A 6,000-nucleotide genomic window follows, 5' to 3' on the forward strand; every position below is an offset into this window, starting at 1 on the left:
AGTTATGAAATCCGAAAACCCATTCAATTACGAGTCCAACCATACCAGTTTCACCCAAATCCGACTCCGAATCGATACCGAAATCTTAAAATTTCGTTTCTATGAGATTTCTAAATTTTTTTCAAATTTCAATCTCAAAACACTAATTTATGGTGAAAATAATGATATACTTGTGTAGACCAAATCCGAGTTAGAATCACTTACCCCAATGTTTTTCCCTTGAAAATCTGCCAAAAGTCATCTCTGCTCAAGCTCAAGTTCGTCAAAAATGGCAAATGGGACGAATGCCCTCTTTTTATAAAATTGCCCAGTAGCCTTCGAAACTGGTCCTCGAACTGGGCCTCGATCGCGGCTTCGATCACAGGCTCGAGCCTGGACCTCGGTCATGGCCTCGATCAGGGCATCGAGGTTAGGCCTTCGACCATGGCCTCAATCATGGCATCGAGCTTGAGCCTTCGATTGTGACCCTCGATCATGGGTCTCGATCCTGGCCCTCGAGCCTTGCCTTCGATCATGGCCCTCGAGCTGGACCTTCGATCATGGCTTCGATACACTAGCTCGAGCCTGTACCTCGTCAACCCTGGGCTCGATACCTGAGCTCGATATCTGGGCTCGATCACAGCCCAGAATGTCCAACAGAAGAGGAAAAATTGCAGCATCTTTTTAACTCAAATTTTTGATCCGTTAACCATCCGAAACTCACCCGAGGCCCTCGGGACCTCAACCAAATATACCAACAAGTCCTAAAATATCATACGAACTTAGTCGAACCTCTAAATCACATCAAACAACGCTAAAACCATGAATCATACCCCAATTTAAGCTTAATGAAACTAAGAGTTTTCAACTTCTACATTCGATGTCGGAACCTATCAAATCAACTCCGATTGACCTCAAATTTTACACACAAGTCATAAATTACATAACGGACCTATGAAAAATTTTCAGAATTGGATTTCGACTCTGGTATCAAAAAGTCAACTATCGGTCAAACTTCCAAACTTAAATTCTTATTTTTAGCCATTTCAAGCCTAATTTAACTACGGACTTCCAAATAAAATTCCGAACACGCTCCGAAGTCTAAAATCACCATACGGAGCTGTTGGAATTATCAAAATTCTATTCCGGGGTCGTTTTTACAAATGTTGACCGAAGTCAAACTTAGCACTTTAAGGCCAACTTAAGGAACCAAGTGTTCTGGTTTCACCCCAAACACTTCCAAATCCCGAACCGACCATCCCCGCAAGTCATAAATCATTACAAGCACCTACAGAAAGTTTTATTTTTAGGGAATGGGGTTCTAAAAGTTAAAATGACTGATTGGGTCATTACATTCTCCACCTCTTAAACAAACGTTCGTCCTCGAACGGGTTTAGAATTGTACCTGAAGTGCTGAATAAGTCTGGATATCTGCTCCGCATGTTTTCCTCGGCCTTCCAAGTCGCTTCCTCGACTGGTTGGCCCCTCCACTGGACTTTTACTATAGAAATCTTCTTGGATCTCAACTGGCGAACCTGTTTATCAACAATGGTAATTGGCTCCTCTTCATAACCCAAGCTATTATCTAGCTGAACTGTGCTGAAGTCTAACACATGTGATAGGTCGGCATGATACTTTCGGAGCATAGATACGTGAAAAATCGGATGAAGTCCCGATAGGCTGGGAGGCAATGCAAGCTCATAAGTAACCTCCCCAACTCGTTTCAACACCTCAAATGGGCCTATAAACCTTAGGCTCAACTTGCCCTTCTTCGCGAATCTCAAAATTCCCTTCATCGGCGAAACCTTCAAGAGAACTTTTTCACCTACCATAAATGATATATCACGCGCTTTCTGATCCGCATAACTCTTTTGTCTAGAATATGCTGTACGAAGTCGCTCCTGAATCAACTTTACCTTTTCCAAGGCATCCCTTACCAAATCAGTACCATATAACTTAGCCTTACCTGGCTCAAACCATCCGATAGGTAAACGATATCGCCGACCATATAAAGCCTCAAATGGAGCCATCTCGATGCTGGATTGGTAACCGTTATTATAAGCAAACTCGGCCAAAGGCAGGAAACGATCCCACTGACCTCCAAAGTCAATCACACATACCCTGAGCATATCCTCCAAAATCTGAATTGTCCTCTCTAACTGTCCATCGGTCTGCGGATGAAAGGCTATGCTGAGCTCTACACGGGTCCCCAACTCACTCTGTACTTCTCTCCAGAAATGTGAAGTAAACTGAGGGCCTCTATCTTATATGATGGAAATTGGCACACCGTGCAACCGAACTATCTCCTGAATATAAATCTGGGCCAATCTCTCTGAAGTATACGTAGTCACAACAGGAATGAAATGTACCGACTTGGTCAACCTGTCAATAATCACCCAAACTGCATCAAACTTTCTCAAGGTCCACGGCAACCCAACTACAAAATCCATAGTAATTCGTTCCCATTTCCACCCTGGTATAGTCATCTGCTGAAGTAGGCCACCTGGCCTCTGGTGCTCATATTTAACTTGCTGGCAATTTAGACACCGAGCAACACACTCAACTATGTCCTTTTTCATTCGTCGCCACCAATAATGCTGCCTCAAGTCACGATACATCTTCGTAGCACCTGGATGAATAGAATATCTAGAACTGTGTGCCTCCTCCAGGATCTTTTTCCTCAGTTCATCCATATTAGGAACACACAGATGATCCTGGAGTCGTAGAACACCATCTGCACCAATAGTGACTCCCTTGGCACCACCTTGTAGTACCATTTCATGAAGAACCACCAGGTGTGGGTCATCATACTGGCGAGCCTTGATCTGCTCAAATAGTGAAGATTGGGCCACAACACATGCAAGAACTCGACTGGGCTCTGAAATATCCAGCCTCACAAGTCTGTTAGCCAAGGATTGAATATCTGAGGCTAATGGCCTTTCCTCTGCTGAAATGAAAGCCAAACTACCCACACTCTCTGCTTTTCTGCTCAAGGCATCTGCAACCACATTTGCTTTGCCCGGATGAAACAGGATAGTAATATCATAATCTTTTAGTAACTCCAGCCATTTGCACTTTCTCAAATTTAGGTCCCTATGCTTGAACAAATGCTGCAAACTGCGATGATCAGTGTAAACTTCACAAGATACCCCATAAAGATAATGCCTCCAAATCTTAAGAGCGTGAACAATCGCAGCTAACTCCAAATCATGTACCGGATAATTCTTTTCGTGGGGCTTCAGCTGACGTGAAGCATATGCAATAACTTGCCCTTCCTGCATCAATACACAACCCAGGCCAATGCGCGAAGCGTCGCAATACACTGTATACATCCCCGAACCGGAAGGCAACACTAACACTGGTACTGTAGTCACTGATGTCTTGAGCTTCTGAAAGCTCACCTCACAATCATCGGACCATCCGAACGGAGCACCCTTCTAGGTTAATTTGGTCAAAGGTGCTGCAATAGATGAAAAACCTTCCACGAACCGACGATAATAACCTGCCAAACCTAGAAAACTCCTTATCTCCGTCGCCGAAGTGGGACGATGCCAATTCTGAACTGCCTCAATCTTTTTGGGATCAACTTTAATACCTTCGCCCGATATGATATGTCCCAAAAATGCTACAGACTCTAGCCAAAACTCACATTTAGAGAACTTAGCATATAGCTTTTGTTCCCGCAATGTCTGAAGCACTACTCTCATATGCTGCTCATGCCCCTCCTTACTACGTGAGTAGATCAAAATGTCATCAATGAAGACAATGAAAAATGAGTTAATATATGGCCTGAATACCCTATTCATCAGATCCATAAACGCTACCGGGGCATTAGTTAAACCAAAAGATATTACCAGAAACTCATAATGACTATATCTAGTACGGAAAGCAATCTTCGGAACATCCGAATATCGAATCTTCAACTGATGATACCCCGACCTCAAGTTGATCTTAGAGAATACCCTAGCACCCTGCAACTGGTCAAATAGATCATCAATACGCGACAACGGGTACTTGTTCTTAATAGTGACTTTGTTCAATTGGCGATAATCAATACACATCCGCATTGTTCCATCTTTCTTTTTCACAGATAATACTGGTGCACCCCAAGGAGATACACTCGGTCTGACAAACCCTTTGGCTAGTAACTCTTCAAGCTGTTCTTTCAATTCTTTCAATTCTTTCGGAGCCATGCGATACGGCGGGATAGATATAGGCTGGGTATCTGAAGCCAAGTCAATACAGAAATCAATATCACGATCAGGTGGCATACCTGAAAGATCTGACGGAAATACATCGGGGAACTCCCAAACTACAGGCACTGAATCAATAGCCGGAGTCTCTACAGTAGTATCCCGAACATAGGATAGATAAGCCAAACAACCCTTCTCAACCATATGTGTTGAGCCTTTATAAAAGAAATAACTCGATTAAATGAACTAACAGGCGAACCCTTCCACTCCAGCTTAGGCAATGCTGGAATAGCCAAGGTAACAGTCTTGGCATGACAATCTAGAATAGCATGATATGGAGATAACCAGCCCATACCCAGAATAATTTCAAAATCGGTCATCTCAAGCAATAGAAGATCTGCTCTAGTTTCATAACCACAGAATGTAATAATACATGACCGGTAGATCCGGTTCACAACAACAGAATCGCCTACAAGAGTGGACACATAAATAGGAGTAATCAAGGACTCACGAGAAACACCCAGGAATGGAGCAAATAGAGATGACACATATGAATACGTAGATCTTGGATCAAATAATACTGAGGCATCTTTGCCACAAATAGAAATAATACCTGTAATCACGGCATCTGAGGCCTCTGTATCTGGTCTAGCCGGAAAAGCATAGAACCGAGCTGGAGTGCCAACTAGCTGGCCTCCGCCTGGCTGACCTCCACCCCTAGGATGACCCCTACCCACCTGTCCTCCACCTCTGGGTGGTCGGACTACTGGTGGAGCAACTGGTCCAGTAAGCATAGGCTGTTGACCCTACTGTACTGGTGTACCTCGAAGCCTGGGGCAAAACCTCCGCATGTGACTGGGATCCCCGCACTCGTAACAACTCTTTGGGGCAATGGGCTGCTAACTAAGTGTCTGGCCCTGGGGACCTGAATAGCCACTGGGAGGACCCTGAATAGCTGGTGGGCGGTAAGAACTCTCTGGGATAGCACTGAGATAAGGTCGCACTGGAGCACCTCGAGGAGGTGGTGGTGCTGGATATGGGGGTCTGCTGGACTGTCCCCTCACGAACTGACCTCTGCCCCCGGACGGAGCACTCCAGAGTACTTGAACCGCTTATCTCTCATAATCTGCTCTCGGCTCCGCTGACGTACACCCTCAATCCTCCAGGCTATCTCCACAACTCGCTCATAAGAAGTACCCATCTCAACCACTCGAGCCATAGTGGCCTGAATACCAGTATGTAAACCGGCTATAAACCTTCGCACTCTCTCCGCCTCAGTAGAGAGTATCATTAGTGCATTGCGAGATAATTCAAAAAACCTCGCCTCATAATCAGTCACTGACATCTGACCCTACTGGAGCTGCTCAAACTGAAACCGCAACTCTTTCCTCTGGGAGGGTGGAATATACCTGTCCAAGAAGATACGGGTGAACCTCTCCCAAGTCATGGGAGGAGAATCTGCTGGTCTGCCAAGAGCATAAGACTGCCACCATATACGGGCTCTACCCTCTAGCTGAAAAGTAGCGAAATCAACCCCATGGGATTCCAATATCCTCATGTTATACAGTCTATCCTTGCAACGATCAATGAAATCCTGTGGATCCTCATGTCGCTCACCCCCAAAGACAGGAGGATGTAGTCTAGTCCATCTGTCCAATAGTTTTTGAGGATCAGCGGCTACAGCTGGCTTGGGCTCAGGTGTAGCTGCTGCCACTGGTTGGACTCCACCCACGGGTAGTACACCCTGGGTCTGATATACAACAGCTGCCTATCCATGAGCCTGCGCGGTAGGGGTCTGTATTCCCCCGCCCGCCTGAGATGTGGCTGG

This window comes from Nicotiana tomentosiformis, chromosome 10 (genome assembly GCF_000390325.3).
Source record: "Nicotiana tomentosiformis chromosome 10, ASM39032v3, whole genome shotgun sequence".
Taxonomy (NCBI): Eukaryota; Viridiplantae; Streptophyta; class Magnoliopsida; order Solanales; family Solanaceae; genus Nicotiana; species Nicotiana tomentosiformis.